This window comes from Brachyhypopomus gauderio, unplaced genomic scaffold (genome assembly GCF_052324685.1).
Source record: "Brachyhypopomus gauderio isolate BG-103 unplaced genomic scaffold, BGAUD_0.2 sc196, whole genome shotgun sequence".
Lineage (NCBI taxonomy): Eukaryota > Metazoa > Chordata > Actinopteri > Gymnotiformes > Hypopomidae > Brachyhypopomus > Brachyhypopomus gauderio.
In genome coordinates, this window is record NW_027507017.1 from 68568 (window position 1) to 79496 (window position 10929).

General features: G+C 44.1%; 1 protein-coding gene across 1 annotated transcript in view; it reads right to left on the bottom strand.

Annotated features, from left to right (window-relative positions):
* LOC143502693 (uncharacterized) overlaps nucleotides 1–9100 on the bottom strand; it is a gene marked incomplete at its 3' end in the record, with an annotated part of 76429 nt that extends 67329 nt beyond the window's left edge. Inside the window, exons 1-3 of the mRNA XM_076995354.1 lie at nucleotides 8913–9100; nucleotides 7673–7751; nucleotides 4680–4835 (exon numbers count right to left, since the gene is read on the bottom strand). The remainder of the gene's footprint in view (nucleotides 1–4679; nucleotides 4836–7672; nucleotides 7752–8912) is intronic.
* Nucleotides 9101–10929: the final 1829 nt, after the last annotated feature.

Consider the following 10929-nt stretch of genomic DNA (forward strand, 5'->3'; position numbering starts at 1 on the left):
GCGGCTCCACCTCCCGCCTCAGTCTGACAGCTCGAGCTGTTAAGTGCACAGACGCGGTGGGGTGAGGTTGCCCGGCTCCGTGAGCACGCGCACCACAGCGTCAAGGACAACCCCACACCAATTAAACACCGCCTCTAAAAAGCCCTGCAATTTTCAAACTAACAGTCAAATGGGATGAGTTTGACATTAGCCCAGTCTTCCATCGCCGAATCGGCCTCTGCGCTGCGTCAAAGCGGCACGTGCACAAAAAACAAACTCCGGCGTGGACGTTATTAAGAGCACTGATTTGTTTGGTAATTAGCGCTGTCTGTATAAGGTCAAGCTTATTCAATTCATGTGGAGATTAAATCACTGCGAGGTCTTTAGAGTTGGCAGCAGAGGGAGAGGAAGAGAGAAGAGAGGGTGTGAGTGGGCCTCCTGAACTCTGGTCCTGTTGGAACAATTCGGCACAAAAACAGTCATTTAGATTCCTTTTTTTTTCTCTGAAGCATCTTGGTTCATAATTTACCATTTCTCAATTGCTGTCAGCTTACTTAGAACACAGACTTCAACACTAATGGGAAACTCTTGCCGATTCTGGTCCCTCCAAAATAATGTTTTGATATCTAAATTGCTTCTCTCATTATACTGATAGAAAACCAAGGTTTGCATACAAAGAGTGCGAAATGAGTATTTGCAGGATCAAACTGGGACAGAAGTACTGTACATCACTATAAAGGCTGTTGGTAATTATCTTTCACAGACGAACATAATGAAACGTGGCACTGGCACGACCACATTAATTTTCCTCGGGGCTGTAGGAAAGGTTGATAAGGGCTGATAAATAATGATTGTGCAGAAGAAAGAGTTCGGAGCAGGTGTGGTCCGCCATGCCTGGCCCTCAACAAGGAGACGGTGCAACGCTGATTAAATGCTGTGTGCTTAAGTCTTTCACGAGGCATCTTCCCGCACGAGGACAGCGCGGGATAATCTCCAGCGCGGGATAATCTCCAGGCCAGTGGCAGAAAGAACACAATTAATGTGTAATCCAACCCCAAGCCTGATTGGGCTTCTGATTTGCAAGAATAAAAATCACACACGCCGACCGGGAGTGTGTATGAGGGGTATGGAGTATGTGTATCTGTGTATGGGAATGGTGTGTGTATCAGGCTGGTATGTGTGCATGGGGATGGTGTGTGTATTGGTGTGTATGGGTGTATGGGGATGGTGTGTGTATTGGTGTGTATATCAGGTTGAAGTGTGTATGGGTGTATGGGGATGGTGTGTGTATTGGTGTGTATATCAGGTTGAAGTGTGTATGGGTGTATGGGGATGGTGTGTGTATCAGTGTGTATGTGTGTATGGGAATGGTGTGTGTATCAGGGCGATGTGTGTATGTGTGTATGGGGATGGTGTGTGTATCAGTGTGTATGGGTGTATGGTGATGGTTTGTGTATCAGGGTGATGTGTGTATGTGTGTATGGGGATGGTGAGTGTATCAGTGTGTGTGTGTGTATGGGGATGGTGAGTGTATCAGGGCGATGTGTGTGTGTGTGTGTGTGTGTGTGTGTGTGTGTGTGTGTGTGTTAGAGAGGAGACACACACCCTCAGGTCCAGCACACATTCCTTGCTGTGCACCAGTGACCTCTCCTTCCAGGCTCTCTTCTTAAAGGTCATTAACAGACACAGTTCTCAGACATCTGGAATATTTTCTACTTATGTGCATTTTCCCCTCCTGCGCCAGCAACAATAACAGAGGAGACTCACTTTGGTCCATTTGCAGGACTCCACTGTTTCCTATTAAGAACGCAGGGCCTTTAACTGATGCCTCTCAGGCAACGCTGAAAAGAACAAGGCAAACTAAAGGCAAACTAAAGTTAATTTATCCATCATCCAATGACTCCACACCAGGAAACCTTGACGAGAAGCCCATTCAGTCCACTGGTATAATCCTCGTTGCCTTGAAGGACATGAAGGAAAAGAGACTCCCATAGTGCACAATGAACAGTGAAAGTGCACAGCCTATTATGTGAGATGAATGCATTCATGGATCAATATCCCATGAACATGCACAAATAAAAAGACTATTCAATTTTCCAACAAGATGACTCTAAAAACATCACATTCACTAAAGCACACAAGGCCAGGACCTAATTCATATTCATATCTTTCATATCATCTCTTCCCATTTTCTGTTAAGAGTTGCGATCCATGTATTGTTCAGGCCTGTGAAATAAAGCTTACATCCTTCAGACAGACCAGACAGTATCTCCAGGCTAAAGGCAATAATAACACCATTAAGATGCAACGACTCACAGTTAGATCGTGCTCATCTTTCTGGAAAAGAAAAAGAGGAATAATAATAAATAATAAATAATAATAATAATAATAATAATAACAGTGATAAAATCCCTTGGCCAACATGGCCTGTAGTCATGAACAAAGGCTCACTGTCAACAGCTTCCCCTGCTAATCGACGTGTCAATCAATGGTGAGGGAGCTGCTGCCTTTTAGAGATGCCCCAGGGTGGTGGTTTAGAGCACGCTTAGTTTAACAAGCCACTAGTGGAGCAGGAGTAAACAGAGGGGCTTATGGACTAGGGTATTGACTCTGTGATCAATGCTATTGATCAGTTAGCTCCGGCACTTTCAGCAGTCTACCGGAGCTCTTACACACCCTGCCTCGACCGCCTAGACCAGGACATAGACACACACACATGCAGTTCACACACCTTCCTCTAGGAGGAGACAAAGGGAATGGCGCCATTAAAATATCAACCAGTTCACTCATCCGTCAAAATGAAATCAGTAACGTCTACTAGTCAAACGAGGCCCTTTGTAATTATGCAACACTAAAACCAACTGCAGCCACCAAGAACCAGCGGAATTGCCTTCGGGGTAGTTGTGGTTGGGCTGTATGGCCGTTGTTGGGGGGGGGGGGGGGTTGCAGCCGTGTGCCGGTCAACTGTCACAAGCCCCAACTCTGCTGACCCAGAGGGACGGGTAGGTGGGGGGGAAGACTAAAGTCACCTGTCACATGAGACCGGTGCAGATACCACACAGCCTGGCATGCAAAACGCGCTTCCTGTCTGTGAGGCTGCTGGTGATAACATGCATCATCTCATTAGCTGCGATCCGTCCCTAATCAGCAGTGACACGTCCGTTTGCCAACTGCAGCCGGTCGGCTAACTCGCCCCCGCCATGCTCCTTCTCCTCTCCCAGGGACCGGGGATTGTAATTTGGCGTGGACGGACACGCAGGAATTACTGCCGCTCTGCCTGGCCTGCAGTGCAAATGGAGATAAATGTGGCAGCCAAAACGAAAGATATTCACGTTCAGGGCCGCCGCCCCGGAGCCAGAGTGGATGTGACGGCTGCCGTCGCCTTCCAGCGTTGGGGTTTGGTGCTGATCTCATGCAAACGATGAGCACAGACAGGCCGCGGGGCGGGGCCAAGTCCGGAAGCATTGGTTACAAATGATTTGATTGGTTGGAAAAAAAAAAAATCTAATGGTGATTTTTCTGACAATTTTGCAGTTGTGGTTTAGGATGCAATTATATTCTCGAAGTTCGGCTCCAGCTGAGTATTACTGGTTCACAGTATCAGACACTTTTTCTACATTTAAAAAGATTCAAATGATGAAACTATGAAGTAGCCACTACTGTACACTTGGGAGAGCAGTTTTATAGGACTACAACTCTTAGAACACACAACAGAACAAACAAAAGACTAAAGACTAAAATATCTCGTAGGCCTAAATCTTAAGAATCCCATTCTAAATGATTACAATGATGTTAATAAGGTGTAGTTCACAGGTCCAGCTACTTGAAAACTGCATTCTTTGCAAACAGCAATTTCGATATGAAATCAAGCATCATTCATCTCTCCCTAGAGCAGAGCTCGCAGAGCTCACCACCTATGGCCCCGTGTGCGCTGAAGGACCCAACTCGTTTTCTTTCTTATTCTGTTGAAGACGAGGATGTGACCCTCAGCTGTGACCCTGCCCGGACCTCATGGTAGTGCTCAGACAGCCAGGCTCTACTGGACCGGGCTTTGGTACGAGAATGGTTGACATTTTCTAACTGCAGGCTTTTTATGAGCGGTTCTCCCGTGTAGCCCCTTAATCGTGCTGCAGTAATAAGCCTCTTCAGCCACAGTTGTCTGGTTGAGCAGGTCTGTAACTTCACCATACAGGACAGACATTTAACGCACAAACACAAAGCACAACAACAGTCTATAGTTTGGTAAAGGGTTTAAGCACTAAATAAAAAGGTAGTAGCAACTTTTCTCTTCGGTAGTTCACTGGGGACATACTTTGACGTCCATGCTAGCCAAATGCTTCTCGTTTCAACCAGATAAACAATACACCAAGGACGTACAAAAACTTTTCTAGAATCGGCTTTGGTCATCTTTTAAGACTGAATCGGTTTAATACCAGAATACCATGAAACCACAAAAAAAAAAATCTAACCAAAACACCCCAAACAGTGACATTAAAGAGATGAAACATCTGATTTTTGAAACATGATTTTGAAATTTTTAGAACCGCCTGTCTAAAGTGGACAGAAGTGAACAGAGCGGCTCGGTGATGAACAGAGCGGCTCGGTGCTGAACAGAGCGGCTCGGTTCTGAACAGAGCGGCTCGGTGCTGAACAGCTCGAGGTGTCTACGCACACAGAGAGGCTGCCGTACTACTGTTCACCTCAGGAAGGAGTCAGGAGGAGAGAAGCTCTAATGTCCTCACACGTCTCAGTCTTCCTCTAATGTCCTCACACCTCACAGTCTTCCTCTAATGTCCTCACACGTCTCAGTCTTCCACTAATCCTGCTGCACGGTCATGACCTCCATAATAACTAATCTGCAATGCAAAACACAGATGAAAATTAATCTGTGTAAATTATAAATTTACTTATAAATCCTGTATGTACTTATACATTATTTACATCACACACAGACATTTTTATATAATTTTATATAGTTTACACAACATATAATATATATAATATATAACATATATGTTCTTATATTAAATATACATCATATATTAAATATCTATGTCTATTTATATATTAGTATATATAAATACACACACCACACACGTGTGGTGTATATTATATATTAAATATATATATATCCTATATTAAATATCTATGTATACTCTCTCTCTTTGTCTCTCTCTCTCTCTAGGGATCCACACATTCTAATTCATACTGGATTTTTTTTCCTCCCGTTCACCTTTCACAAAGCGTCGATTCCAGACGATATGAAAAAGTAATATTCCAGCACTAAAGCTTGATTTACACCTCACTCTGGTCTCTCCTTCTCCTTTTTTTCTTTTTTATTCGATCATTTAGTGGGGATCGTATAACTGTATATCAGACACAAATGAAATCAGGTCCCATGCACATTAAGGCCGTGTGTGAGAGCGGCCCACCCCGCACGGCCCACCCCGCACGGCCCACCCCGCACGGCCCGCCTGCCTGGCCTCTCCTCCCAGCCAAGGGCACTCCTGTTCATTTTCAGGCCCATTTCCTCCTATGATTAGGCGATCAATCAATCCCAGTCTTCAATCTCTTCACGCAGACGGGATTATCTGTCCATCTCCCCCACTCCTACTCACACACTCACACACTCGCACACGGCAGCACATTAGCATCAGATCAGGTGTCACCAAGCTCACACACACCGCAACACCAAAAAGAGCACAGACATCTCATCATCATCGCCCTCTTCTAATACTCCCACAGCTCCCCTGAAACACACACACACACACACATACAGACCCCTAACACAGGCAAGGCTAATGGAGACACAAATGAAGCTCCAGATTTGTTTTACCTTTATCTATAGCTGCTGTATAAAACGTCCTTCCAATGCAATTGTGTCTAGCTGTGGTGTGCGACCCGTCCAGAAGCAGAGCCAGGTCTCCGGCTTGTTGTCAGCTGTTACTATAGAGAAGCGCGCTGTAAGAAGCCTCTCGTGATGCTCTCTGCTCTCACAGAAATCCCATGATGCATCCAACTGCTTCTACAGTCCCACAGTGCAACAGGGAGAGATGCACCATTTATATCTAAACCTTTCTGGGTGTGACCGGGTAAGTGAGTACAGCCTATCACACGTCCACTCTGGCCTTGTTCTGATGAGAGGGCCATGAGGAACACAGTACTGTACCGGTAAGCGAACCGCCATGAACTGCCACAGGATGGGCAGGACCGGGCCAGGACCGGGGCAGATCTGTCAGGGTGAACAACCCCGACAAAGGTGCGTCAGATCAGAAGGTATCTTCCAGCAGTTCAGCAAAGACCTGAACCTGCCTCCAAACAGATCTCCCTCGGACACGGACGGGGCATTTATTATTGCCCTCCAAGCAGACGGGGTTACTAAAACTTCAGTCTGCTTTCATTAGTCAAAACGGTGCGACCATCCTGCTCCTCCAGAAGACCGAAGAAGAAACATGCCAGTTCCACACCTGTCTTCATCATTCCCCTGAGCCTGCGCTGACGAGGAGAACGTCACGTCTTTAAACCGGGTGGAGGGGAAGAATGAATGGGTGATTGAGAGGTCAGGAGTCTGCACAGGTAGGGGGAAACCTCGCCCCACCCGTCATAACAAACAGTTTTGTGCCGAAGAGAACGGGTCAGAAGGAGCACCGTACCGTGATGTGCAGATATTCAATAAAGGGCCACCTAATGGACCAGAGTCAGGGGGAGAACGAGTAACCCAAAAAGCTTTTTGATGTAAAGACACTAATTCTGTTAACAGCATTGATCACGCTGTCATGCTTTCATTATGCTACAAAGGCTTTTAGCACCATCTGAGATACTAATAAAGTTGCAAAGCCTCCAGAACACTGCGTTCCACCCCCAGACACCCCCAACACCCCCCCTGCTGGCCCCTACCTCAGCCTCGTGAGCTCTTTTGGACTAGACAGTATGGAGAATGGGCTTATATCTCCACTCGTCTCCCTTTTGAAATTAAAAGTAAAGCCCTGGATTCACCCGTGCGGATGGAAATCTACATGGGCGCATTCACTCAAGAGGAAATAATAATAATAATAATAATAATAATAATAATAATCTTTATTTGTATAGCACCTTTCACACATGCATGCAACTCAAAGTGCTTTACAGAATAAACAGAAGAAAATACTGCAGACAGCAAATATTTCATATTTTTTTTACTCAAAACACATCCTGAATATTAGCTGAATGAGAATCACATAGTGTTTACAAGCAGAAACATTTGTAAATCTTAAAATAAGGGCCTAGTGCAGCTGAATCGTGCAGCTGAATGTGTGTGCAGAGCGCCGCCCTGCTGGGCAGACCCAGCTCATGGGCATGTTTGCAAGGCTCCGCCTCCCTTCTATATGGAGACAGGTTACCTACATAACAAACTTGAATATTCCTCACAGAATCGAACAAACTCCCCCCCTTCTCTTCAGACTCCCATTGTTCAACACAGACTAAAGACCTTAAGGGAAAGTAACACTAACGTATATCTGGATAAAGTTTGCAGTGCAGAACAAAATATCAGGCTGACGTGCTAAGCCTCTCGGATCTCCACAAGATTTTTTCCCGCTGTCCGGAGAAGCGGCCCGCACAATAAATGGTTTTAATACCAGATCACAAACCCCACGAGCATCAGGCCCTTGTTTCTCACATGTCATCATTTCTAATTACGCGCGGAGTAACTTACCAAGGGCTTGCCGCTTCCCCTCACAAGGGCCGACCATATCCCCAGCAACGGCAGCAATTAATCAGGGGCCACGGCCATGCTTTCATGTAGAAGAGAAAGAACATAAAAGCAATTTTACTCAAAGCCATATCAGCAGCTTCGCAATATCAGACGCACCACATCCTGGACATTGTTAAATGCTGTATGTCTTCAAAGCTGTAATGTAATGTTTAAAAAAAAAAAAAGAAAGAAAGAAAATTTGTAGTGTTTGTAGTGTAAGCCAAGAAAGTGAACCTCCTTTAAACAGTGCAACCACAGTGTAGGACACATGTTTACAGTGTTTAACTGGTTTGTAAACTAGACTAAATAAAACTACACAAATAAAGTTGGACTTAAATTGAATGAGCAAACAGAAGGGGAGTTACAACATCCACTTTAGATCAGGAACACTGGCACTTTTTGTGGAACGAGCAAGATCACTATCGCAAGGTTCAAGAATCGAAAAGCACTTTTCAAGGTAAAACATAATCCAGGATGCGAGATAATCCAGGATGCGAGATAAATCCAGGATGCAGGTCCCGGAGGTGTCCTGTATGACATGTGGGTTATGTCATGGCTATTCTTCACCGCACCAGTCTGGGAGGATAACATTTCAGAGACATCTCACTCCTCCAGAACCCAAGAAACATGGCACAGAAGATAGGGGCTGACATTTCTATAAACTGAGGTTTGCCTCAGTAAATTTCTCAATTTCAATGAACAATTGCTATAAATACATTTCTGCATCCAGACCAATTTCCATTATAAATCTTGCAATTTTATATTCCTGAAACTGTGCTAATACACACCTCAAGTTAATCTTTACAGGACATGACCAAAGTATACACATGTCAAAAGTAGTCACAATAAACATCTATCCTGGCTTAACTTTAAATATTAATAAAACGTTTTAGCAGTCCTGATCTTGCAAATTAGATTAGATTAACTGTATTAACTGTATTAGATACAGTTCTACTCCAAGGTTCCTCTCACTCGTGACCCACGTTTGAAGGTTTGAACTTCTGACATGTTGATGTTTGATGTAGTCCTACAGGTTTGTGCAGCAGTGAAACACTCGTGAAGGTGGTCATGCCTGCTCATAGGTAGTAGGTAGTGTAACACACACACACACACACACACACACACACACACACACACACACACACACACACACACACACACGTTGGTCATGACCAGGTCACGTGGTGCGGTTTCTGCGCACCGTTTCACTCGTTCATCTGCAGGTTCCTCTCCAGCGCGTCTGTTCTTCTCCGGTCCGTGGACGTCTAGCTGTGTCAGCTAGCTTCCTCCATCCCTCCATTCATTTACCGGCCGTGTCAGAAACGCTTTTCTACCCACCTGGTCAACGTTTCTAAAACACCCGCCCGCAATCCGCCTCTCCCGCCTCGCCCGCCCCGCCATCCCGGGCGCAACCGAACCGACTGCGCCTGTCAGCCAATCACACGTCTTAAAAGATCTTACGGCCATGCGGCAAGGACCAATCACAGGACACAATGAGACGGAGTGTGTGTGCGTGCGTGCGTGCGTGTGTGGGGGGGCGGGGGGTGGTTGCACAGCAGTGATTTCCATGGGAACCAAGCAAACACCACGCGCAGGGCTGTGAGAGGCAAAGGGCAGACCTGCAGGGTGGCAAGCCGTCGCCTTGGCAACCCAAAGCTACCATTGCAATGGCAACTCTTTCATTATATATATATATATATATATATATATATATATATATATATATATATATATATATATATATATATATATATATATATATATATATATCCAGACTACTAAAATGATTCCTTAATTTTTAATTTCCCAAATATCTATAATGTCTTTGTTAAATACATATTGGATTACTATAATCCACTGTATTTTGGAATTAATGCAGCATCTCGCTTACAACTAGTTCAGAATGTCGCAGTTACATTATTAAATTATTAAACGAGATGAGACAATGCTACTCCAGTTTTAGCATTCTTCCACTTGCTCTCAGTGCATCACAGAATACAAAGTGGCTTTGATCATTTTTAAAGCTCTATATGAAGTCGGACGTGCATATGTCGTGGACATGCTGTGTATATATATTCTCCATTAAAGGTCTGTTTCCCATTCTTTTATGACTATACCACGATCACGGCTTGAACAAAACGGTGATCGTGCTGCACCGAGATTTTGGGACGGCCTCCCAAGTGACATCGGACATGGCGTCATGTGTGACGATTTATACATCTTAAAATGTAAAACACAGTTATACTGATTAGCGTTCAGCAGCAGTTTAACTGTGGACTTGCGGGTGGGAGACTGCACTGTTGTCAGTGTTTCTGTGTTTGTGTAAGTGGAGATGTCAAGAAGGGAATATAAAAATATATATATTTTAATTGTAAATCACTTTGGTTTGAATATGCTAAATACATAAAGTTTTCTTATATATTTCCATCAGTCTGTTCTCACTTACACAGCCATAATGACTAGAGTTGACCCCTTATGTAGGTTATAGTAATTCAATGTCCAAAAACATTTTGGTATCTCATTGATCAAAGAGCTTGGTTCATTTAAGATATTTTATAGTAACAATATTCCCGTACCTTTCTCATTCTGAAGCTTTACACAGCATTACGTTGATTTCAATGTAGTACACTCGATTGGCAGGTTCCACACGCGCTTGTCATGACATGTCATCGACCTCAGCCAAGGTTCATACGATGTGATGGAGAGGTCAGAGGTCAGAGGTCGTTGTGTGTAACAGAGCTAGACAACTTGTAAGGCAAGTTAAAGCAAATTTATTTATACAGTGATTCAAAGTGTTTATAGAATGCCTGTAGCATTCATGTGTCCAGAGGCTAAGAGTGGTACTGTTCTGGAGGAAAGTGTTTCTGGGTTTATAGACAGAGCGCTTGGTGGAGGATGAGGCTGAAGGTTTTATCTCAGCCTGGGATCTCACTTCCGAGTTTCAGATACAGCTGAAGGTGGGTATGGTAACAGGAGCGTGTAAGATGACAACAGTGTATTTTGATACAAAGAATAGCTTATTGTAATCTTTCAGACTTTTTTGTAATCTTTTGTATACAAAATTAAAACAACTGGGAAAACTAGAAAAGGTGTCTCTTTGTAAAGTGTCTCTCGGGGACAAAGGATGTCTTTCATTTACTCATTAAACTTGTTACTTATTTCTGTGAATGACCTTTAAATTGATAGCAACTTCAAAATAAAAGACTCTTAATCAGAAA